This window comes from Hippichthys cyanospilos, chromosome 19, assembly GCF_059441005.1.
Source record: "Hippichthys cyanospilos isolate Australia breed blue-spotted pipefish chromosome 19, RoL_Hcya_1.0, whole genome shotgun sequence".
NCBI lineage: Eukaryota > Metazoa > Chordata > Actinopteri > Syngnathiformes > Syngnathidae > Hippichthys > Hippichthys cyanospilos.
In genome coordinates, this window is record NC_142387.1 from 5,846,861 (window position 1) to 5,874,700 (window position 27,840).

At 37.6% G+C, this 27,840-nt stretch overlaps 1 protein-coding gene across 1 annotated transcript in view; it reads right to left on the minus strand.

The window, feature by feature from the left end:
- The window catches only part of dok6 (docking protein 6), a 67,824-nt gene that overhangs the window by 32,321 nt on the left and 7,663 nt on the right, over positions 1–27,840 (minus strand). The gene's annotated exons all lie outside the window — the stretch shown is intronic.

Consider the following 27,840-nt stretch of genomic DNA (forward strand, 5'->3'; position numbering starts at 1 on the left):
TTATCTGAACTATTGTGTTTTGGTACAATTCTTCATTTGTGTTTTTATTCATTATATGTTTCTTCATTTATTATGTTTTTTGGAGTATGCTTTTTTTGATGTTTTTTGTTTATTGCACTGGATGTCTTTTTTTAAATTATTTATGTGTGTATACTATACCCCCACACCAAACACTAAATATATTTCTCAGACAGACATAAACATTTGCTAACATTTCTCTATTTAAAAACTCACAGTTCACACCTGGATAGAGGGTAGGCAAAAAAATAAAATAAAATAATACCACCCCAAAAATCCCTGAAACAGCAAAATCACGGAATGTTTTCAATATTGAAAGTGCTGTCATTTCTTTACCATACTGGAAAATAAACAAAAAGATTTCATTCACGCTTATTGTGTCATTGATCGGCGTAAAGGAACAAGACTTACAGTGGGCATGATCTACAGCCAGTTGCGTGGAATTAATTATTCATGTGTGTAAACAGTTGAGGCAAAATGGCATGCACTACTTGGCTGTCAAGCAGCAGAGCGGCTATTAAATTCAGTCTCAACTAGTTTGCGGTCAAAAGAACAACAACATGACATTAGCTGTGGAAGGCTCAAGTACTATAGCATAATTCCACTTGGTATATTGCAGTGCTTCGCAAATAGTGGGGCCACTAGAGGAGAGGCCAGGAGGGGCCCAGATGACCCCAGGAAAAAGGCTTTCTTCTTGTCATGTGGTTTAATTGCAATAAAATAAGAATTTGCATCTTTTTTTTTTTTTTTAGTTTCAGGCACTTTGACGTACTTTAGTTGGTCATTTTTTTCTGTTTTAGGCTAAGCTGTAACTCATATAAACGCTTAAGAAAAGAATTAACAGTTGTTGCAAGTAGATCTATATTAGTTTTTTCTTTTGTTGTTAAAAAGATTACAGGTTTAGGTATACTCTACTAAAGTAAAAAATCCATTATAAGTGGGCTGGCAGTGAATATGTTAATTATAGTTTTTAGGTTCGCCTTTAACCTTTTTGTAACAAGTAAATTTAGTCCAGTTAAAGTTAAAGAGCATTCCACAAATGCTCAATGTGCAAACAGCTGATGGAGATTCAACGATGCAGTACAGCGCGCAAAAGAAAATTGAGTCCATGGTAGTTTTCTTATGTTTAAGAACATGATCCTTCTATTTCTTGGTGGAGACAGCTGCTATCACTCTGCCAGATGTATGATTGCCTCGGGCCATGCGGTTGTGTTGGGAAACCATAGACGCACAATTAATTTGTTTACTCTGCTGCAGTACTTCATAAAAGGCCTGCTGAGTTCAACTTGGCACTTTAATAGTAATTGACTGGAGTGGATCCCTGGGTCCTTATCGGTCTGCCTTGATGGGCCTCCATTCGAGTTAAGTGTTGCCCAGGCCCATTATCAACAGCAAAAAAAAAAAAAATCACTGCATGCCACACTCTGTAATGCACTGTGGATCTGTCGCCACATACTCTATAAAATGCTTTACACACACGAGGAAACAAAAACGATTTATTGATCTTACAGAGTGTCCACAAAACTAAAATCCAGCGTTTCGAAGAACCAGAGGAGAATCTGCATACCAACAATGTGCAATAACAAATCTGTACTTTTTAAGCAGTAAATGCAATCCTATGTTGCCTCATGGGAGCTCCAGTCAGAGGAGCCCTGCATGCTGCACAAAGTAATTCACCGTAGGAGTGCTGAGATTAAGTAATTATACCGGCACAAAAGAAAGCTCAATAAAATTGCTTGTGCATAAAAGGAACTAGGGGGTATGAATGGAGAGGGTTTAATTTTGTCTGTTCTACAGTTGTCAATGCTTTGTCAAGGCGGACCTACTCTCTGTCTGCTGCTGGGTCTTATTCAGACACTCTTACACTGATTGTAATTACAGAGACGTGAATGAGGCTGTGCTGGTTTGATGTGACTCATTTAATGCCAGAACATTGTAGGGCACACAGTATGGCGCCCAAACCCAATTCATAAGCTACCAAATGCATGCGTGCACACACTCGTGCGCGCAAAACGCTCAAAACAAAGTAATGATAAAAAGAACAGTGATGCTCAAAATAAATTGTGCCTGGTCTATAATTTGGAGCTTTGCTTTGCAGCTCCACCTCCACCCCTCTTGTATAACCATGTACTTCATCAGCCAAAGAAAAAGAACGGCTTAGCTCCCTTGTCACAAAAAAGCAGAGAAACCACAAATTTCTACAAATCAAGTACAGTGATCCCTCACTACTTTTGCACCTCCCCTATCAGAATGTAGATAATCTGTCAATCATCTCAATGGGCACTCCTACAAGACGGAGGTACTAATAAGAACTGGATTTCAACTTCTGAGCGGAAGTGGGTTACAAATCCTGCCCTCATTGGTTGATTGTCGCTCCGGGAGCCAATCACGTGTCTTGTAGGAGTGCCCGCAATTTCAAGTGTGAACTCTGCTTTTTATCATGTTCAGTCAGCCACTTCCATCACTCTGGTTAGACGTCCGAGCGCCTACTCGTAGGGCAACTGCGGCTGACTGTGATCCCGACTACGCACAGCCAAGACATGGAAACGAGAAGGGATAACAGCACTACAGTTACTGTATAAGGTTTAATAATTTATGATTTAAGTAAATATGTGTACTGCAGTAACATTTGTCTTAAATGTGTAAAGTATAAATACTTTTCACATTTTAAAAAATTCAGGTACTGTATGAGAATCCCAGGAGGGTAACGCTACACTTACACAGTTTTACATAAATGAATACATTATGGACAGCCAACACAACTAGTATTGAAAAAAACAGCTCACATTATTTCAAAGACCAAACAGGCCACATAAGCAGCAGTAGACCAGAGGTTCTTAAATGATGGTACGAGTAGCCCTTGGGGGTACATGAAGGCAGTTTTGTGGGTAATTGAGATTTTAGCATGGTTTCTGCAGGTATCGGTATATCTAATTTAATGATTTTTAATCCCATTGCCATGAGAGGAAGAGTAGATTTTCAAATTCTGTGCTCATCCATATCTGATTTAAATTTATAGTGCCATCCAGAGCCATCTTTTATTTAGTTACTATAGTAAATAGATTTTCAGAGAAGCATCGAGACTATGCAGGATAGCAGCCTTCGAGCACTGGAGTTCGAGACCCATGTCCTAAAATCAAGTGAATCAATTTAGTTAACAATGACTCAAAAACTATTCATCCATGAAGTATGGTTAAAAATAGAACAGAACAAATGGGTTGAGGTTTTCTTTATCTTTGAATCTGAGTGTTACAAGTGGTCTCATTCTATTATGCCATTTTGTATCACCTCATCAACTCTTTCTATTTCCCTTTGTCTTCCCACGCTGTCTCAATGAGCAAGTGAGCATTTTTCAGTCAGTCTCTCTTCTTATTAACAACTTGTCATTTTATGTCAGTAGCTACATTTGCTCCTATTGGGTTGGGTTGTGACTTTTTGCCTCATAAAATATTTGTTGTTGCTGTTCAAAACATCACCTATGGCCGTTCTTATCATCTGCCTTTATGTTATTTCTTCTCGCCTCCACAAGTAAACCTTGACACTAGGAACAGACTGAAAGAACCAATCTGGAATCTCTTAAATTTATTTAACCAGACCACCAAATCTAAATGAATTCAACTCTGGGCCAGCAGAGTTCCAGTAAATCCAGTGCATGCTTATTTTGGGGCGAGATAAAAGATGCAGCATTTGGCAGTGACACTCTCGACAAATAAACACGAACTCTCAAACTTTACCTTCCCTTTCATCTTCTTAGTAGGTCCCGGTCCCCAAATCTGATTCATGGGTTAGTAGAGGCTTGTCATTAAAATTCTCACACAAGCTTCCCCAGTCAACATCGCTGGTGAAATGTAACCGACACATTGAAGTCTCTGGCAGCTACATTAGCAATGTGACCTAGTAGATGAGGTAATAATTTCAGTGAACAGCAAAAATCAGGGGGTCATAATCAGCAGGTCAAAACGATCAAAAATAATGAGCAGATTTACATTCTGAGCAATGGGATGTACCCACACAACATTGGAATACAAATTGGGTCATTAAAATTTAACACTTAATTATCACAATCTTAGAATGATTTATTAAAGAATTATTTCATTCAACACCAGAGTTTAATTGCTTTTCTTGGTGTATGTATGTGTGTGGCTCATAAATAAGTCAGTCAAAAAACGAATTTGAAAAAATAAATACATAAGCACATTTATCTTAGCAGGTAAACCATAGGACTGCAATTGCATTAAATCGGTATGATTTTAAAAGATTGGATACATTATGATTAAATCCTCGCGTTGTTTGTGTGTATCTGTAACTGAGTCATTTTGCAGCTCTAAGGTGCAACTGTGGATGATTTTTCACTGTTGGAAAAACAACAACATCAGCACGTCGAGCTTGCCAGCGTGTAAAATGGGCATCGGAGAAGGTAGCCAGCTGCAGAGAACATTTCAAGGGCAATCTTTTCACTTTTAGGGAAAGTCTGTCTGAAGCAAGGCAAACATTTCAGGAGGAATTTGGTAAAGTTGAACGGGTTCAAGAAAGAGAGAATAGGCATCTAAATCAAAGGACTTTAGCGTAAACGTGATTGGAACTGGGAGACATAAAAGTTCCCTGAGAGAGGTCTAAAATTTCCACAGATTGAAGTGCAAATGATAATATTTCATAAATTTGTGTATCCACTAAAATAACATTGAATCTTTGGCTTTATCAGCAGGGTTGAATATTTCCGAGTTTGATTGAAATGTATGGAGAAACAATCTGTCGAAAACAATACAATACCATCCAAAAGAGGTTAGACTGCACTTAGGAGTTTATTGATGGTTACTGCTTAGTTTCGCCTGAGTGAACCAAAGATTCAGCCAGGAGATAGCTCGGTCTTAAAAGTCAATTAAGTCTTAAAATTGAGAAAGACAAAAGACTGTTTAAAGGAGAAGTGTATTTAATTGCAGAATCAATGAGGGAAATATCCCCGGGATGGACATGTGATTAAGTTGGCTTGATCTTGGGGAAAAAAAAAAAAAAAACAATGCAACATTTGACTCTGCTTTGATGCCAGTATTTGGCAGAATAATGTTTCCTGTGCATTTGTGATGGTCTCCTTGGATGTGGCTCAATGTCCCATTAACTTCCTTAGACAGCATAATTGTTGCGACTTGATTAACAGAGTTGCAGCCAAATTGCGTACAAAGGGTCCAAGGGTTATGATTGTCTCCACTTACATTATTTCGAAAATACGAACGTGCGCAGTAAACAATTGGCCATCACCATGGAAATGAAATGACCGTATTTTCCGCACTATAAGGCGCACCTAAAAGCCCTATTTTTTTTTAAAAAAAGCTGATGGTGCGCCTTATAATCAGGTGTGCCTTATATATGGATCAATATTGGGATAGGGATTCGTAGAAGGGGAATGAACTGATAAAGTAAGCTTTACCTGTTTCTTTTGTGTGGTTACTGTTGAACAAGGTTGGTCATATTGACATTGAGTTATTATGCTATTGAGAGTTTAGAGTTATTATTTGAGTTATTATTATTACTTTGAGTATTACTATATTGTGATTGAAAAAGTTTTAAAATATGTCATTAATTGAGGGTGCGCTTTATAATCCGGTGCGCCTTATAGTGCGGAAAATACGGTGGATCTAATTAAGCGGACTAAAAATGGTGAAACGCCAACGAAAACGTTGCGTGCAAAGGAAATTGTTCGAGAGCTACTGTATGTTATGTTTTGGGTTTTGTTGATGTAATAAAAGTGATGGTTGACCGAGCGCACGACCGCACGGCTTGTAACAAAATGACCCGCACTTGCGCGCCGGGGCGAAAATGGCCGACGCACTGTTTCTGGTTGCGCAGCCCTCGAGAGTTCTCTACAAAATAAAATATGGTAACAGAACAAAGTTTATCCGACAAAACAGGGGCAAAAAGGGGTAGAAATCTTTATAGTACAGTGCGTATAATCTATTTCTTGTGTTTATTATTTATTTAGTTAGTTATGATTTCTATGGTGTTTCGACTTACACTGAAATTCGGGGTAACCGTGTCTTAAGAATGGATCCATGTCGTACGTCGAGGACCCCCTGTACTCCATTTTGCTTCAACTGCTTCAAGACATGACATCATCGATAGGATTCCTAACGATATTGCTTTTCCTGTTTTTCAAGCAACTTTGCTTTCATTATTGTGTTGCTGATGTTAATAGCGGCTATAAATCACTGATAACTTTGAAAGCCCCGTAAACAGTGCGTTGTCTTATCAGAATTCGCCACGTAAGAGGGTGTGGCTTGTCTAATTCGGAATCCTTTGGAGGCTTGAATCATGTTTAAGTACTTTCAAAAACACAAAGTCTCATTCACTTCACAGACTTGTGCAATTATTGAGAAACTGTCTCCCTTCTCAATAATTTATGGTCCGTATTCAACCCAAACAGACAAATCACTCATCATTTGGATGAAGTGAGGAGCCGTCTAAAGAGATGAGAATGATTTCCAATGACAGCCCCCTTCAAGTGAATGACTAATCACACAGGAGAATAAAAATAGCAGTCTATTGGACTCTCCAGTGTAACGAGTGAATATCGAAACTCAAACGCATTACCTTGGAGGCACAATTGTGCCTCCTCCTCTTTGGATCTTTCAAAGAAAATCTGACAAATGTGGGAAGGGTTTTTACCCTCCTGATGATTCCTGTGCCCTGCAAAGCATAATTTAAAGATGATTGCTACTGCACTCACTGGTAATACCTTACATGAGAGCACTTAAATCAGCGCATGTAACTCTCAGGCTTGATGGGATCCAACTAATTAGCATTTTGACAATGGAGATGTTTTCAAATGTATGATGAAATGAAATGTATTGGTAAACCTTGTCATTTGATACATTTCAACAGATGAATTATTTTCTAAAGAAAGTTCGTGTGCTTCACCTTGGTCAGGGGCACCAAAACTTTTTCACCAAGCAAACTACTTATAAAATGATTGATTCGCCATTGATTCATTCATTGAATATGAATATTTATTTATCTACAGGATATATACCGTATTTTCCTATAGACCATAAGCAGCGACTTTTTTCTCATGTTTTGATCCCTGCGTCTTATAGTCCAGTGTGGCTTATAGTCATGTGTGGCTTATCTGTGTTTGTTTGTTTTTGTTTTTTTTTGTTTTTTTGCTAGCCACCAGCAAGCTAATGTGTGTATCTGTTCGAGGTGTCAATTTATGCAACGACTATTAAATAGAGGTGAAAAGATGGGAATCAATGGCTGCAAAAGAGTCAAAACAATATCTTATTAAAAAATATGTATACCGGTATGTCTAAATTTAATAACAGAATGTATACAATTTTGGGTATATTTGTGATGTGCAAATTTTATATACAGTATATATGTGATTTTATTTATGTATTTATAATTGTATATGAATTATGTAGAATGTGTTCACTAAAATAAACTATCAAATAAAGGGAGACAAAAAAGAGGCTATTGAAGTATTGATTTCGATTTTTAACTGCTGTTTTATATATAACAGATATGGTTATATTATATAGACTGGTTATATAATATATATAACAGATATCCATCCATCCAGCCATTTTGTATAAATATGTTGGGACTAAATATGCAGGCATATTCAATCTGTTGAAGAGAGAATGTTGCTGTTGGCGGAAAATTACAAAAAAATTAACTAAAATATATTATAAACTTAATATACTTAATATACTATGTTTTTGCATGAAGATCTGATGTTATTACCTGTGGCTTATATATATATATATATATATATATATATATATATATATATATATATATATATATATATATATATATATATATTATTATTTTTTTTTTGGATCAATAGTGTGTCAAAGGACGAAGCTACTATTGCCAGTGCCGATTAGCATGTCTTATACTTCTGAGCCACCAGTAAATTATTTTAGCCCCCTAAAACACACACGCGCACAAAAAGTGGCTCTGGACTCTACTATTCCTGTTGGAATAGTAGGTTTTGTGACAAAAATTATAGAACACACCTGAACTAAATGGCGATGCATGGTAAAAACAGAGTGATTAATACGAGTTCATATGTAAATAATGTGACAATTTTAACAGCCCGATTTTAAATTCTTATTCATTTCAAATCATTTAATACAACTAATACAAAATAAAATTGCTCACTCTAATTCAGAAGTTGAATGTAATTTCAATTTTTGCTGTACTGGTTCATTTAATTTAGTGTGCAGTAGTAACCCAGTGCACTGTAAATGGAAATGTTCAAAAATATACCTATGAATTCAGACTGCTGAAAAAATCCAGTAGGTAACGTATGAATATATTTGAGTAGGTTGATTGCGTGGAACTGAATCACAAAAAACAGTTTGCCTTAATTGCACCGCTGTTCCGCAGGTTCGCCTGTCACCTCTGACTTCACACACAGCCTGACGAGAACACACACATCCCTCCATGCACCTAAATATATTACCCTGCATGTCAAATGTTTGGACATCCCGTAATTTTGTAATTCGCCCCCGACTACAGCTGTTGGCAGCATGGCGAGCCAGCCGTGCCCCAGTTAATCATAGATTAGTTTATCTGGGCCATTCCAAATCCTCATGTGTGTAATGTAGTGCTACCTCAGCAGCAAGTAATCACTGGCCCTTATTCCTTCCTGAAGACACATAGGAACACACACTCCCCCGGCTCGCTTTCTCTCGAGGCTTGAATCCTCGGCGTCTGTTCTATCATTGCCATTGCCTGCTTCTCTGCCGAGTTTCTATGCATGATTAGGCATTCTCATCTAACATGCAGGAGCCAAACAACTGCCAAAATATCATTTCAAAAGGCTTATTTCATTTAGTAAGGCCTTGCTGCGACCATGGGGCACAATTCAAAGACAAATCGAAGATCCCTGTCTTGATGTGTCAATGAAATAATGAAAGAAAAAGATCCAGTGTGACAAGGACTACAAGGGCAGGCGGTTAAAAAAATAACCGAGACAGGTCATCAATTCAGAAAAAAGAAAAAAAAAATCCTACTAAAAAGGGGACATGAAAGAAATATGAGGACCAAGAGGAAATAAGGATTGCTCAAAAGATAATTGCAACTCTTAAATCTCTAAATCCTCGTCCTGAGTTAATGTGACCCACAGAGCCACAATGAGCGTATTATTGGAATATGTGCCAGGTTCAAATGAACCAGAATTATTCATTATAAGAAAACGGTGCAGAAGTGCAGAGTGCAGCTTTTTGTGGTGGAATTCCAATTGACCATATCTCCATACGTGAATCCATAATAAATGATGCTTCTAAAACGAATTCATAGCCGTAGAATTTCTGACACTGGTGGATTCTGCATTTTATTGTCTATTTCTTGTAGTACAATTTCAATAAAAAAAAACATTATGTCCTCAAATGACAACTCGCTGCAACCTTGTTTTCGTTATCATTCCACCCGTGATTTGGAATACAACAACCCAATCACGTACCTGAATTTATTTTCATAATCACTGCATGTGAATGCCACACACCGGAAAGCTAATTTGAAGGTTGGCTCAGGGTCTACATCTGGAAGTACTTATTTGATATTGCCATGACAAAACAGTGTCAGATGAAATGTGTGCGCTCGTGCTACATCTTTATTATCTGTAGTAATAGTATACGCCATAAAACCAGGCATATAAAGTACATTTTTGAAGTATTTTAATATAACGTTCACACCGTAATATTTAATTGCCTTTGACAGAAAGTCAAAGATAGCGATTGAGGTACTCACATTATACAGACCAACGTTGAGTCATGACTTGACTGTATACATACACAAGTAATGAATATTGATGCGAAGCAGCTTTCGAAGCACATTTTTCAGCCAGCTCTTTACATACTTTGCGCAGGCACAGTGACGGGAAAGTGAATCGGAGCTTGGGAAATCCAGTTATACTTCAGTGAGATAACAGGGCTGGCCACGATATTCACTTATTCATTCATCTGACGGCCGCCGAACCAGCCGAGAACTGCCACTCTGTATCATTCCTCCCCGTGTACTGCGCAACGACACTCAATAAAGCATAAGATGAGCCCTCATTCAAATATGAGTTTCTTGAAAAAAAAACCTGACTCGAAAATGTAATAAAACTTGCACTTATAGTATAGTCAAATATAGTAAAGCAATAATGTTAACAAGAATCCTGAATTTCTACATCATATTTTTACCAATAATGTAATATCTCATTACATTATTGGGGATATACTAGATTAGCATGTGAGTCGTTATTTTTTCTTTGTTAAAACTACCAATATGAAACTATAATAAAATATAAAATAAAACAAATGATAATAAAATAATACATCTTTATCTCTATTGTAATTTTTATCATAATTTTGCTAGTCCAAAATTCTACATTTTGTCTTTTGAGAATCTAAGGCTGTTATATAAATTCACAGCAAAAGTTATTGTGTTATAATTTTGCTGTTAAATGTTCGAGTCAATAGGGCGTCTCAATGTTGCAGTGGATAGCACGTCTGCCTCACAGCTCAGGGATCCCAATTCAAATCCACCTATGTAGAGTTTGCATGTTCTACCCGAGCCGAACCTGGGCACACTCCAAAAACATGCACGGCAGGTGAATTGTTCATACTAAATTGTCCTTAGGTGTGATTGGGTGCATGAATGGTTGTTCGTCTCTGTGTACACTGCAATTGGCTGGAGGATAGTTCAGGGTATCCCCGCTTACTGCCCGTAGTCAGCTGGGATAGGCGCCAGCAAGCCTGCGACCCTTATGAGGATGAGCGGCTCTAGAAAATGGATGGATGGATGTTGGAGTTGATTTCTTTCCCCAAAATGTACTTCATACATTTTTGATCTCTGTAAGTGTTATTTATTTACATTATAGGGTTGGTATATGTTTTTTTTTTCCAATTCTGAATAATGCAACCTTTTAGTAGTTTTTTTTTTTATTTAGAGGTTCCACTGGACAATGGTGACATATCAGCAGTACTAAAACTGTAGTCTGTATTAGGGCTACATCTTGTTAATGCGATGTGCAGACATGTTTTTATTATTAGTGGTGCTAAAAGAAATTTACAGCTGAGACAAGGGTTGAGGTCTCCGTGGTCCATAATAGCAGATATAGGTGTGCTTTTGAACAAGATTATACATTTTATTGGTTTAATATGCTGTGTTTGTCAGATAATACAGCAGATTAGTGAGGATAGACACAAACGGGCAGAAAGGGATACGCCAAGCCAATAATTTACTGTCCCTTCACAAGTTATTACAATCTATTTTATTCATTATTGATTACAGCCTCCCATCTATATTTTTTGCTTACACTTACAAGAGGCCACAGTGTGCTTGCATGCATGTATAAAACATTATTACAGAGGAATAATTTCCCTTTAAGTCATCGCCATGACAACTGCCTGCTCTTTAGCCATCCCTCATCCAAACCTTTTTATGTATTACTGCTTTACTAGGCAATCCTCCACGCACACAAACACCCAAACACACAACAATTTCCATTTAATCCATGCACAAGTCAGACAATAACACGCAGACAAAAACGGATTTGACTTTGGCACGAAGAGAGAGAGAAAGAGAACCCACAACACTTTTGTCCAGTGTTATTTTCTTAAAAGGGACCAGGATGTGTTGTCCAATGATGTGAAACCTTTAGCCGGACTGAATTTTCAACTGAACCCAATGCATAAAAGATGTGAATGTATTCAAAATGCGCAAAAGAACAAACTTATTTTGGGTTTTCCAACCGGTGAGAGTTAAGGCTTATTAATAAGGATGTTGGTACTTGTATTGCCTGAGGCTTCTAAGATTTGTATTTGGACCAAGCAGTCCAAAAATATGGACCCTTGAACTTCTGTCATCACAAACCATTAAGTATGATGCAAATAGCTTTAAGTGGGATTTTAGCATAGAAAAATGTAATTGAAGTGCAAAAGTAAACTGAACAAGTAACTGCTAATAACATGAAACAAACAGTTCCTGAAAGATTTATTTCTGCCTAGAAATTAACCAATCGACATGCATTTTTCAGGGCTCATACTGATACCAATTATCGGTAGTCAATGAAGCAAATATAAAGCCATTCATTCTTGGATTTAAGGAATATTTATTGCCATAAAAGGGAAAAATTTTGAAAACAAACCCCAACACTTAACTTCATTTAAATTGCTTGGGATCGCTTAATCAACAAAGAAAAGTCATATGAGTCATATGAGAACACTTTTCTCTCACCATCCCCTCAAGGTGCTTTCACTTACTTAATTTACTAAATCTCTGTCAGAGTGATAAATCGATGTTGAAAGAATGTTTTTTTTAAGTGAAAATGAGGACAGTGATGATGCATTTTTTTTTTTTTTTTTTTTTTTACTTACAGTGGATTTAATACACAAATTAATTCAATAGGCTTTTCTTGGTTGAAATTTCGGAAGGGTCTCTGAAAAACCTACCTTCCAACTTTGAAATGTTATCCCTTCTAGTGTGCTCTGTGCCTCCATGTGTACTGTGTTAGTGTAGGTGTGTGCAAGTGTGTGTGTGTGTGTGTGTGTGTGTGTGTGTGTGTGTGTGTGTGTGTGTGTGTGTGAGAAAGCACCACGATATATATGGCTTTCACTACTGACTGGCTCTGGCTCTTGCAAGACTAACCAATCAAATCCTCAGAGGCATAAAGATGGAGTTTAATCCGTCGTAAGGTTAATAAAATAAAAAGGCCGATGCCGATGTGCACCAATATGGCAAATATTGGGCCCAACAATCGCAACGTTCTCAACCAGCTCATCACATGGTAGGAAATTTCCTAGGAAATTTTTGAACATGCTAAAAATTCCTCACAACAAGCAGTACACGGACTGTCTGGTGTCTGTCGAGTGAATGTTTGACGAATGTTTGTAAATGCTTGCAACATTAGTTGAACCCTGATGAGATCAAACTGATACTTTCAGCAGATCTGATCTGTTTTGAATTCTACTACAATGTCTACCAAAGCCAAAGAAATGTTGATCTCTTCTGCTAATCTCCCAAGGTGCAATTTTCAACTGTGTGCCGAAAGCAGATTTGCTTGTGTCCAAGTTAACGAAAATCATGGTAACTCTGAGACTGAAAGGACTCTTGCAACCATGAGATGACGCAACCCCATCAATCGTGTAGCTTAATTATCATTAGCTGACCACTTAATCATCATATAAATCAACTCCGTGAAATCATTGTGTGCCATTCCAGAAAATATTTGAATATGTAACAGAACATTATGAAGCCTGAAGTGTTTTTCAGGCTGTTTTATCCCGTTGTTGTTATGAGTTTAATCAGAAGCCCTAAAAGCAGTAATCTTTCCAGCCTTGCGCGGATTAATTCTGAAGAGGTACTTGCTCACTATGTTTGGGCTGCTTTCTGATACACATAGCTGGGAAAGCAGCAGGCTCTGCGACAGTTTGGCTCACAAGCAAGACAGATTTGTCTTCGCTGGAACTAACTTGACTCAGTGTGCAAATCAAAGATGACGCCAGTGAGTAAACATGCGTGTGCGGAAGAAGAAACTGTTGCACAGCGCTTTTGTGTCACGGAATAGTGTATAAAGGAATTTGTCATATTGTTTTTGTCCCTCTTCTCACAAAGAACACACTGCCTTTTGCAGGATGCGGGCTGCGATTCAGTGCTACTGTGTCTCCCAGCATGAAATCATTGAGGAATGCAATTATCACTTCAGCCAACACATATTGCTCTGAAATGAGAGGGAACCACTGTGAAGATAGGAAGGGGGGTGTGTGCGAGCGGGCAATGAACTTTAAACACCCCTTTGTTAAATCTGCTACCTCCTAATCTGATGACTCGGTGACCACTGCAACTGCCAGGGGTGAAAAGTTCGCCGTAATAAATAGACTTCATTTTGCCACGGGAATTATTAATGAGTTATGGATTTTTGATGCGTCAATGTATTCGTTGCAAGGGGAAAAGTTGGTTTGTAGTTCAAATCGTTGCTCATTAGCAATGCAAAGCAAATCAATTCGTCCGTTTCTTATTAAAGTCCAAACGAGCTCCATTTTTACGAAGCGGCGCAGTTTGGCGCGGTTCGATACTAAACGTTTGCAACACTATCAATTTCAGTCTTAGCGGCAAAGGCTACTAAAGTATGACATCTGTGAGATGGCCATCATAAATTGATTGATTGCTTGTGGGGAATTCAGTTGCTGTTTGTGTGGAACTGATTGTTAATCACATCTTTGTTAATCACACAAGACATTGAGATAAACTTGTGCAGTCCTTTTTTGCAACAAGGAGAACTGATGCAGTCTAATTATGCTTTGACTTAAAAGTCAACTCAGCTTACTTGTGTATCAGATCAAATTTCCCCACTGAAACAAGAGCTTAAGACTAAATATTCAGAAACTTTTTAATTTTTCTATGAAAGCAAACTGATCATTATTGTGTTAAATTAATATAAGACATTCACTAACATCTGCCCTTACTTTGGAAAATTATCAACAAAAGTGTTTGCATTTTTTTAAATTTTATTTTGTTGGATGTTACAGACAATTTTTTAATTTTCTTTTTTTTGGTGAACTCATTAGCAGTGAATGTTCCCGCTAAACTTCACATATGCACAACTGTGTATTGCTCTCACACACAGTGAACATGAAATGAATACAATGCATAAAAAAAACACAATGTATTAGCATTTTGCATTTTAACCCTTTCACTACCATTGGGAGAGTGTGTCTCAACAGCTTTTCAAAAAATTGCAATGGGTATAGGAATCATAGCAATAACATCAAAATGACATTCCAGTGGTTCGTCAACACCTATCTACAAATTCTAATGGCATTTTCCATACACGACAAGCCAGTGCTGAGCCGATTGTCAACAAGGTAGGTTGCGTTGTACAATTTCTCGTTAATTAACAATCTAGTACTACGGAAATATATTGATAATATGTGCTGTATATGTGTGTTACTATATGTTACACTGATTACCATGGATTGTAGGCGTTTGGTTATGATTTTCACTTCCCTGGCATGTTTTTTGTACAAGTATCATGGTCTAAGGGATATACAGCCCCAGTGGTATTTCTTGATGGGAAAGGAAGTGGAAATGTTTTAACTACATTTCTAAGTATCCTAGACTTATAAACAATCAATATATGCCTTAAGTTTTTTGAAAAAAAAAAAAAAATCAGTAGTGAAAGGGTTAATATTCACTTCATACCAAACAGACTTCACTTGGCATTTGTGGTTGACGAAGTGTGAAGAAATGAGTCAATAATGATAGAAAATGGTAAAAGTATGGGTACACCAAAAAAACTAAGATATAAGCCAAACAAACAAGTGCAGTATAGCTAACAGTTATGCCTGTAAAACATATTGCTGAGGATATTAAAAAAAAAAAAAATACTGGTATAATAGCCCAAACAATAGGTGTTGTCCGACGTTCGTGGTGGACGACGCTTTTCGCCTCAGCAATCCCCTCGTAAATGGCGGGGTATACGTGCTAAAAGCACATTACAGGTCTGCGACATACATTTAAGTGTTGATGGATCCGAGCTGCCTTGCGTCATTAATATACCAGCCCGAGGATACTCAATGCAACAATACTCAGAGCCTCCAACTTCTTTTGCTCGTTTTTGACAAAATGCGATAAACAAAATGCAAATCGGCACCAGTGTTTTATTCAAATTATAAAACAAGGAACTTGTTATTTGTGAATTGTATTTTTTTTCAGTTAACAACATTCTTTTGAGCCTGGGAGCTCCCTGCATTTTTTTGCAAGAAAAAATATTGAAGTTTGAAAAGCTGCTGTTTAATAAACACATGCCCTTTTGGCATTTAAATGAAGTGTCGGGGTTTGTACTCTTCAAAAATTGTCCTCTTTACTGCAATAAGTGTTCCATGATTCCTTGAAATGAATATCGGCTTAAAAATCGGTTACTTGACTACTTGACTACCAATCGGTATCGGGCCCTGAAAAAAGTATACTGGTCGATCTCTATCTCATACGAAACAAAAATTTGCACGAACAGTGGCATAAATTCGATTCTGCTGGAATTCAAATTTTGGCTTGTGACCCTAAGCAAAAAAATAATGATGAAAAATAAAAAAAATGGTGGCGTTCATCAGTACTACCACTTTCTGCCATAAAGAAGAGCATGGCAGCTATGATAAATTAGATAGGAGTTTATATCTTTTTTGTTGTCTCTTTCCTTTGCTTCTTGGACTTCACACGTCACAGCGTAAGTCAAACTCCTGTCAAATGCCAGCTCAATACCTGATATTAGAGTAACAAGTGAATGGAGACAGCATGGCCAATTAACCTATTGTGAGTCAATTTTCCAAACACTTTTAAAGGCTTCAAAAATGGAGGTTGCTCAACATAAAATTGCTATAATCCTTCCTCCTAAATGATCCATCTTAAATCCATTTTAATCAAAGCTTTGCCTTTTAGAGGGACGGGGCTTAAAGGGAGAGAGATACGCATGGACCGTGCACGGCAATCTTCAAATGAATGTAAACTAGCAATTTGTGAATAAGCACATTATGACCTTTTCGCATTGCCCACAAACTTTTTCCAATGACCTTCTGTTTTATATTGTTTACGACTCTCATGAGCCGTTTTTTTCCTCCTTCATGACCTTTGAATGATCCGCTCACAGCGCCGGTGCCAACGCTACTATTGTGTGCTCCATTTCCTCTGGCAAGACCTTGCACAAAATTCTCTCCCTGAACAATCATCCTTGCAGAAATATGAAAAAGCTTTTGCCTCTGCTGTTGCAACACTTGAGGTCATTTCTGCTCATTAGGATGATGCGATATGAACAAAACCAGAAGGCGGTTGTGTATGCAACACTCTGTAGTCAGCTGCGAAGTTTCAAGACAGTGCGCAGAGCTGGCCGGCGACTCAGCTCCAAGCAGGGAAAGATAAACTGTCACCTCCTTACTATTAAAAGAACTCCCATGAGAAAGAAAGAGGGAGGAAGGGAGGCTGGTGCAAACTAATCTCCAAACACACAGAAACAAACAAAGCTCCCACGTGGACAGGTGACATTCATTGGTTGCTTTATTTCGCCGCAGACACAAGCCCAAGGTCAAGGTTTTGCCAGCACATTAATAATCCACGCCTTAATAATTAGTGCCACATAAAAATAAACAACGTGGGGAAATTTATGATGCAACAAGAATGTTTCCCTGCTTGTAAAGCGGCTCAAGTTGTATATTTACAGTATTTCCGAGCAGGACCAGGATAATGTTGTGTGGATTAAAGCCAGGGAGACAGAGGCAAACTGAGGCTATATTTGGCTATGCATGAATATGCTTGGCGAGCAGGTTGATGAAAGGTAACAGCAGGAGTGGATTTCAATATACAGTCCAAAGGCGGTTTAAAAATAAGAGGGTTTTTTTTTGTTCTTTTGATACACTGCATACAAACCTAATTCAGCGGTCTGTTTGTAATTTATTAGGGTATGGACACAAAGGAGGACAGTAGCTTAATCTGAATTTGAAACTGTTTGATCAGTCTTGCAAACACTTGGCTGAAATATCTTTTGATAGCAGGCTCTCTAATATTGAAGTCCACCAGGAAAAATGTGTTTAAATGTTCCATATCTATCTATCTATCTATCTATCTATCTATCTATCTATCTATCTATCTATCTATCTATCTATCTATCCATCCATCCATCCATCCATCCATCCATCCCATCTGGGGTGTGAATTTTTGACACTCACAATTCGATTCAATTCCAATATTTGTCAGTGATTTGATTCAAAATCGATTTTTGATTCAAACGTTTCGATGTGGGTCAATTATAAATTCTGCTTCAATCTATAGACGTGCAAAAAAATCGTCATGCTACTTCAGTCTAATTTGTTAGACAGAATAACAAAAGGATTCAAGGATTCACCAAATCCGTGACAGTCAAACCCCATTCGTTTGCAAAATGTGAAATGACTGTGTTGCTCACAATGTCCATGCATCACGTTAGTGCAGTACTTCTCAGTTTTTTGCAAAGCCCTCCCTGAAAAAGAGAAAACATTTCAACTTGCTGCGGTTACTGTAAATAAGATAATTATCTAATAAACAGTTGTATAAGTATACCTAAAATTGTATCCTTTTTAACATTAACAGAAGAAAATAAGCAATACAAATCAACTTTCAGTAAAGGGTCACCGTGCCCACTCCCTGCATCGTGTGTGTGTGCGTGCGTGTGTGTGTGGTTGTTGTACTGTGTTGTCCAGGAAATTACATAACATAGGTGGACTCTCATTCAAACAAAATATGACTCTAGGAAGTTATTTATTTTTTTACTAATTAAAATTCGCAGTAAGTGCACTTTGTGATTGAAACGCAACTTAAAATCTTTTTACCATTCACAAACGTGTTAGGAGTGACTCTGCAAATCGGAATAAATTGGTTAACAAACCAGAACAGATTGCATTCATTTTATGTACCTTTCTTTAACACCTGTCATGTCATACACAACCCCAGGATAGAAAGTGACCCTGAACCCAAACAAGTCCACAAATGCACATGAGGCACACACATGTAAACATACAAGAATGCACTGTGCGCACAGACACACAAACGCGAACATGAGCTTGACTGCCCAGTAAATCCCGGGGGGCTGGCGTGTTGATTAATGAGTGGAGGATGGCCAGGAAAAGAGGATGAAAAGGAAGTGTTAATGGAACCAGGATAGATTCCCTTCATTGGTACAGCTCCAGTGTTGCAATACAGTATGAAGAAGAACTGTAAAAATCACAGTTTTGCGTGGGAGGTGAAATATGTGCATCGGAACTAAAACTCAATGTCTTAATCACTCAGCTTACATTATTCATCATTCATTAAACTGTGAGTGACTGTTGCTGAGCCAAGAACTATTAAGAAGAGGTACAGGAAGGAAATGTAATCAAAAAGAAATGCACTTTAGGTACTGATGACATGCTCATCAAGTGTGTTAAATAATGAAATGCTCCTTGGCTATTTTATGGGAAACCATTTGAAGCGTTCATAGTTAATTAGCATATGGAGTCCCCTGGGGTTCCATTCTTGGCCCAATGTTATTGATTTTTTTTTTATGGAAAAAATAAATTCAAACCTAGTTTTAAATGAACATTTTAGGGACATGCAGCTATGGTTAGATCTGTGAGCATTTATACTTAATCAGTATATGGAGTCCCCCAGGGCTCCATTCTCAGTCCAATGTTACTTAAATTTAAAATGCTCCAAAGCTACCTTCAAATTTACATTTTTGGACTTGCAGTTATAACTAGATCCGTGCAATGGGTGATGGAAACATCAAAGAGCACCCTGAAACACTACATGCTGTACTGAAAACGACCTAAGCCAGATAAACCCCTAACTGGTCATAGACATTGTTTCTCAATTAAAATTGGAGTCACTAAAAAAATCTAAGGTCCTCATTTTTAGTTTAATATCTGTTTTTGGCCATAAGTCCCTAACCTGATTCAAAGCTGAAACACCAGCAAGTCACTAGCTATATTGTCATTTGATTTACTGCCAGGAGGCCTTTCCATATTTTTTTACTGCATACAGCTCTAATCCTATATCCAAAAAAATGGGGGATATGAAATAAAAAAAAAACACTACTGCCAACTCCAAGATGATTCATTACTATTAAAATACTTTTACATATTGAAGTTTTAAAATACATGGATGTTTTTTCATGATAAGATTAAATAGTTGTGAGGAGTGTCATATTTATCTTACATACTACTAAGGCATTTCTCGAATAGGATTAATGCACATAGCACTTTACACAGCAACTCATTGAAAAACATTGCAACGAAACTGTTATAGATGGTGACGACTTGGTGTGACGCACTTGTGAAGGGATTCAAAACTGTGAGATGTAAAAAGCGTGATAAAGACAGCAAGAGCAAGCCGTGGCAAGGCCTGAAAGCAGATTTCAGCGCTCTTATCAGAAGAACACGACATATGCTGGCAACCAAACTGCGTGTATTCAAATCAGCCAAGATTTTTCAAATCAAATAGCAAAAGTTTGTTGAGCAACATCAGGATTCCATGGGTTCATATTCTCAAGTGCGAACTGAACAGGTTTATTCAAGAAGGAAGTCTATAATAGAGGAACGTCAATCATGAAGAATAATGACTTTTGGACTGTGTTTCCTATATCTTGTTAGAAATGTGATCCATCTGGGCCAATAAGTGCTGATAGTTTGTCAAGTGTTTGCTTAATACAAGAACCTGGTGACAAAACACAAAATGACCACATCACAGTATGTCATGCTTGATGAGTTTATCGAAGGTGGCTCGGCTCAGACGCGTAGGGATGTCTCCCGACATGAAAGCTGCAGATTTAATCCTTGTCAATAATGTATCCTTCAGCAAGATACTGAAACCGCATTTCCTGCTGATGTCATGTCATGAGCATGTTAATGAGGAGACAGTGTCAAAGCACTTGTCCGTTCGAGATAGAAAAGTGAAAACCCATTTTCCGCTACCATTAAAAGACGGCACATAAATACGTAAATGCACATATCACCTTATTAAAGTAAAAACTACACCATAATGTGCTCTAGACGGAAGAGTGCATTAAACACAACTTTGTTGTTTAAAATGTTGTTTTCATTGGACACAGATGAATGTAATCCATCATCTTAACATCTTATCCTCACCAATTATAGTTAATAATCAGTTCCAGAATCTCTTTTGGTAATTATTGGTTATTAGTAGTTACAGTATTTCAATTTTCAATTCAATATATTAAAACAAGTGAAGTTTCAAACATGAGGGTGACTTTTTTTTTTTTTTTTAGTTTACATGTGAACAGAGAAACTCCTATCGATTTATAGTATATTATTAGATAGTGTATGATGTCGTTCAATGATGTAAATCAAGTAAATAACTTATTCTGATCACTGCTTGCTTTAGTCTTTTCATGCAATGTTTTCTAGTGATAGCACAACCACGTACGTCTGACGTTTCACCTACTTCCATACCACTTCATGTTGTATTAATTGGGATTTAAAAAAAGAATCTATTATGAACACTGATAACATTGAACATGAAAAGATCAATGCAATTGGCCTAAGCCCTGTTCTTTAATGCCTGGAATGCAGTTAAAGTGATTTAAGGTGTTCTTTTTGTATTATGTTGAATGAGAAAAATACCCACACACGTCCAAAAAAATAAAATAAAATAGCAGTTATAAAATAAGTAATGGCAGATGATGTCTCAGGAAATGAAATGTAACCTTAATGGTATCCTCAAAGTTGTTTCAAGGTCGAGGTAAAATCACAATTCATTCATTTCATTTTTATCTGTTGAGAAGTCAAACTTTCTGGCTGAAAATCTTAGACGGTCCTTAACTTCTAAACTAGTTTAAATGTATTAATTGGTCACTTATTTTTCCTAAAGTATCGGTTTCTATGGAACTTTTAAAAATGTACAGTATATGCCAAAATTTTAATTTTCTCCAAAGTAGGATTTTCAACCAAACAACATTCTGCGACTTCAGCCATTTTTGATGTACCAACTGTACATGTATTATATCTATATAATTTTAAGGGGAATAAAGTGTAGAATAGAATATGTATGACTCAGTTTTGATTTTTGGATACTCGCGAACCCTTTTTCTTTCAGAGCTTGTCACATACATAGATTTTATTCTACTATCTTATTTGTCCTTGTTCCGAAAGCAAACTCCCAACAGCTGCAAGTCTGCTGAGTCTGTCTTTTTGTGCTGCAATGAAGAGTACGGTTCCTTGGTGTGAAAAATACACGTACGCGCACAAATGCGGAATGGCTTGTCATTGTTTGTCATTAAGAGTGTGGTCGTGGCAAGAGGCTATCTTAAACGGCTGTGCCATCTCAGACAATAGGCACATTATTCTCGTTTCTTTGTCCTTTGTTTTTGGTGGGTGCTACTGCGCCAACAAAGGGCCTCGTACACACACCGGGACAATATGCACTGTCCATGTCGAGACCACAGTTCGTTGAGCACAAATAGCCACTTGTTAGTTCAAAACAGCTGAGTGTAACAAAAGACTGATAAAAGAGCTGATGGCTCCAAATACAGAGAGCAATGTAGACCGGAACCGTAATGGAGCATCGGGAGGGGGCAGGAAAGGACTTCAAGGGTAACAAGGATAATGACTCAACTAACATGCATGTTTTTATCAGTCTTACACCTAGATACAGTAAGGGTTGAATGAATTCATATATATATATATATATATATATATATATATATATATATATATATATATATATATACACACACACACACACACACACACACACACACACACACACACACACACACACACTGTATATGTGTGTGTATGTGTGTGTATGTGTGTGTTAGTTCGGTAGTTCAGTAGGTTTCCTGCAGCCAAAGATAATTACAGGGATTTTGCTCAGTGGATAATATTGTGATGATGTAGCAGAGTGAACTATTAGGGTTCCAAGTCCAGATCGATTCTTGTTTTGTGGGTTGCACTGAACAACACAAAGGATTCATGTATCATAAATTTCAGACTATAAGAGGCTACTGCTTTCTCATACTTGAACCTGCTGTTTATAGTGCAGTGTGGCATATCTGCAGATTTTTATAGCCACCAGGGTGCAGTCTCCCCAGTAAACAAAGGCAGACAGAAAAAGATGCTATGTATAGTATTGATCTTGAGATTGAACTGCTGTTTTAATTGGTCATCGGGGGAAATTCCACTGGGAAACACAATCAGGCAGGTTACTGTTGTGTCCGTGCGGTATTCTGAGAATCTGAGTGTCGGTGTTATGTTGAAGGTGTGTTGGTGCTGCTCTTATTTCTAAACCTGCAGGTGTATTCAGTCAATGTTGAAGGCTTGATGTTTCTGTATCCAGACAGTTTAATATATATATATATGTTTTACTAAAACAAAAAGTAGAAAAAACTTCCAAGTACCATCATTCTGCATAAATGTTTAACTTAAAACCTGTTGTTTACAGTCAGGTGTGGCCTATACATGACAAAAATAGTTGTTTTTTTTGTTAAATTCTTGTTGTTCCGGTTTTTAATGTGAAAAAGTCCAAAAAATACCAAATATTTTTCGAATGAATGACATATTTTATTTTCATGTGTTCAAATAAAGACTTATGAAAGGTAAATTTTATTATTAGAATCAAATTACTGTAGAAACATCTTCATCTTCTTTTAAAATGCATATTCTTCTTTTTATATTTTTCTTTTGTTTTCTTTGTCTTCTTACAGTGACTTTTATCTAAACCATTTGGGTAAATGAGTGAGGTGCAAAGGAAATTTGTTTGACATATATATGAAATGTACAGTGATCCCAAAGCGATTAAAGATGTCCTATTTGCATGGCTCGCCATCAGAGCACTACACCAGCACTGACAGACTGTCGCCAACAAATGCTCTTTCTGCTGACAGACTGACCAAAAACACGAATGCTAAAGGAAACCGACGAATTAAAAATGTCAGAGTTCCAATTTTCATCCTCTGTTGTAATTGTTGGGATAGACATTACATCAGATGTCAGTCATATGTCTGTCAGCCCGCCATGTCCCTTTTTGCTAATTGAAATATAATTTAACTGAATTGGACGTTTCTGCTAAATTGCTGCATTTTTATTGTTCAAATTGCAATCACCTTGCATCATTGTGACTAGTAATGTTACAGTACCACGAAGCAGTTGGAGAAATATGTTCAGTTGAGTAAATACTGGCTTGGTTTAATTCACGACTTGTCATTCACAGCTATAACACAGCTACCTTTACCAGAGATTTATTTGTAGTTGCTCCCTGTCTTTGTCCTGGTTTCATCTCTTGCTGAAAAGAGCATTCTAGGATGCATTTCAAGTAATCAATGAATGCAGACCAATTTTGCATCATTTCTATTACTGGCTCTTGGCCAGGAAATACAGGATAGAAGTTTTCTTAATTCCCTACTTAAAGACGGCTTTTTCAACCTCAGCAATACTATGTTTCACTTGTGGTGTATGTGACAGATGAAATTAAGACAAATGTTAATGAAAATGTTTTCTACATTTGTAGTGCAGGCAGCTATGAATGAGAACCGGCATCTACAATTTCAGAGTCAAGTAAAGCATGATAATACCATCCAGTGGACATGAATGTTAATTGTACGCTCGTCCCCTGCATTAAACATAATGGTGTATTATACAGCCCAGGGTTGAACCCCTTAGCTGGCTTTGTTTTTGTATTAAACTTATATTGCTGTCTTGTGTTTCAATTGCAGTGTAACTGTAGAACCACAGATACCGTGTTAAATTAAAGTGTAAATAATAAAAGAGAAAAAAAAATTAGTATGAGTGCAAACAGTAGACCAGCGCCCGACGAATGACTGAAAAAGAGTGAAAAGAGTGCAGAACAGACAGTTATCACCTGCTGGAATCTTAATGTGGCGCATCTAGTGAGCTACAGGCCTGAGCTTTATCACACTGTCCATAATTATTATATCAATGGGAATGTTCCTGATAGAATTGTAAGTGACATTATGTACATAAAAAGCCATGAAGATTTCAGATAATCACACTAGTTTTAATATTCGGCAAAGACAACCCAAATATAAAATGTGCTTTATTAATGGTGAGTGTATTCAATGCTTGTGCAGTATTTTGTCCAATCCTTTGAAATTCGCAACAAAGTCTTTTGCATCAAAGGGAAAGCGTTGCATGAAAACACTAGGGAGCTGAAAATTCACCCAAATCGTGACATCATGTCAAAGGTGGGGGTTCACACTGCAGTCTGAAGTGACCAAAGTTATTTTTTGCCCCCTGTCAGACCTGTACCTATTCCGAAGTGTTAATGACACATATCCAATTTTATTCAAATGCGACACAGGCCACTTGGGTATGTAGTACTAAATCCGATGCCTATCTGATCTTTTGACATGCAACTTCAGTATAAATGGCCAGGTCGCATTCGTTTAAGAGACGTTGCTGTCACGGCACAAAAAGCGATGGCCAAAGATCACACCTTTCCCCCACACATTCTTAAATGTAACAGACTGAAAATAATTTGTTCCCGGTTTGACATCCATTCAGCCATCTATTATTGTACTTACATAAACACAAACATCGAGCGCACCCGCTGTATGTGATGTCATGGTGTCCTCGCCGTATGCAGGACAGTTTTGGGCCATTTGGCGTCCACACACAGGTCACATGCAGGTCACATTTATCTTGAAATGTGAACGACATCACAAAAAAAAATCTGATTTCACAAAAAAATCTCCATGGAGTGACCTGACCTGAAGTGTGAACCTAGCCAAAGTTGGAAATAGCACGACCAGGAAGGTTCCATCCCTTGGCAAAAATACTGCGAGAAGAAGATGGACAAATTTGTTCCAAAAAATGGACACAATACTGCACAAGGGTCAATAATGGGGGAAACATACAAACTTATCCAAACGTGGAAAAAGTCTTTGCCTTCTGATCATGAAAGTTGTTGTGCCACCAGCTATGACTGAAATCAAGTGTTTGCCATATTGGTTATGACTCCTTTAAATTGCTGTTGAGAAATTTAGGCTTACTTGTGCAGATTTTTTTCATTCTTTCAGTTTTTTAAGAATGAATAGTGTTTAAGGTCACGCAATAGCATCTCAATTGTATTGAAGTCTGGATGTTGACATGGCCGCTAGTTTATTTTTGATGTTCTGGTAGACAAGGTAGTTAATTGTTATATTAATCACAGCAAGTTATCCTTGTGCTGAAGTAGCAGTTGTAGCAATTACCCCCTCCCCTCAAATACTTATTTACTTCAGTTGTCAGAGTGGGATATTAAAACTTGTTTTTGGTAATTGTCTTGAAATGTTAAAGTCAACAATTTTCTTTACAGCAATACAGTATGTTCTATGTGGCATCACTAATCTAAACACAGCATTCTGATTACAGTAATATTTCCTTTGTCGAATATGAATTAAGGAGCAAAATACACCCGCATAATTGCAAGATGGGCTGTGATTGTTCGTAACCCGAGCCCTGAGAAACTGTGATGTCATTATCAATCAATTTCAATCAATTTCAATATCAATTTCTGTTTTGTTCATATAACATAAACACAATAATAACCAGAATACAATGTTTATAGCCGCATAGGACATTTATTGTAAAGAAAATGTATGAGTTTTTCACAGCACTGCATATTGCATACATGTCGTGACACTCACTGCTGGCTCCCTGAAATAATTTGCAATTCATTAATAAAAAATTAAAAAAAGGCATGCCCTTTGTTGTAAGTGTGGCTACCACTTTGTCAACATTAATCATCTTATTGAATAATTTTCTCACCCAAATCCAGTGAGTCATTGCTACAGCAAAAAGCAGTTTTCAATACTTCCAAAACTTATAATGGAATTTTCACATGTAATTTACTTTGTATATTGTGAGTTCCACCACTTGTTTTGGAGTCATGTTTTTCTCAAAGATTTGGGCCAAATTCAGAATTGTGATATAATTCAGTGTCAAAGTGGGACACTTTTTTTTAGACTTTAAGTCAGCTTGGGCAAAACTGTGAGGATAATATTTAACAGATGGTCATACCAATCCAGCCCAATAAAGCCAAATCCAGCAAGCAAGTACCTGAACAGAAAGTCAAATGATTCAAAGGTCATCAGAGTGCCCGCAACACTGATAGCATCACTTGTTTTGTACTAAGAGTTCTGCTGTGTCACTGCCAGATTTTTTTTCCTCCATGTGAGGTCCAATTTACTTGTTTTTGTATTTTGTGGCCAAGATATGTAGCAAAGGAAAAACGCATGGTACAAAGCCAGGCGATTAAGATTAATTGAGAATCTATACACTGTCCTCTAGCAGTAGGTTGTTTTCTTGTTTGCTGGATGCATGTGTGTGCCAATTCTTCACTGTTGAGCCGTGCCAAATTGCCTCTGTGTGGGTGGGTGTGTGTGTATATATATATGTGTGGCTATGCTGTGTATCAGGGGGAATAGCCCGGTGGGGTTATGGAAGGTGCAGTGTGGGGTGATGAATAGGATGCTTTTGTGCTGTCTGTAAAGCAGTGAAGGACAGAAAGGTGAGGAGAGAGATAAAGGGGAAGAAAAGAGGAGGACAGATAAAATAGCAGAGATGAGAGGCTGTGAAAAGTGGGGTGTACGGCGGGTGAGACACTTGGGGGGGTGAGGTGAGAGAACGCGAAGAGAGGTGCGGAAGAAGCAGCATATGTGAGACTGAGGGTGCATTTGAGAACACTGCACCATTGTATCTTCTGCCCACAAAGAGACAAAGAAGTTGCCTAATGAAGGCGATTGACTCCGGTCAAGTTGGTGAAAATAAATGGTAGGAGGAAAAAAAAAAGAGAGAAAGTGTCCTGTTTGATCATTTGATCGCTCTGCAGAATCCCGCACTGGCCTGGTGACCTCGACCTTCACACATGATGACGTTGTGAAAAGAGCCAATCAATGACTGACGCTGATGATGAGCTCGTCCAAAACTGTTGGCGTGGCAACTTCGCTGTGGTGCGCTCCAGTTTAGATTGTTCTCAGCATGAAACTCACGCTTTTACTTTAGGCAAAGTCAGGAAACTCATGGGTTTAGCTACTGAAGCTGCACACATTACTGCCTTAAAATTGCTAAATATTCACTCTTTTCATGAAGGTTTTTATCGCAGTGGTGTCTTGCCCACTAGTGTCTGGAAGTTTTACTTTCTTTGAAAGAATGTTGTCATTTATGATAATATGCCAAAAATTAGCTTGTTTGTTGATCCAAAAACGTGTGACTGTGGATGACAGCCTACTTGTACAGTCTGTGTTTAGATCGTTAGCATTTTTTTTTTTTGTGCCAAGTATTTCCTTTTGGTATATGTTAGCATATGAAAAGTTTT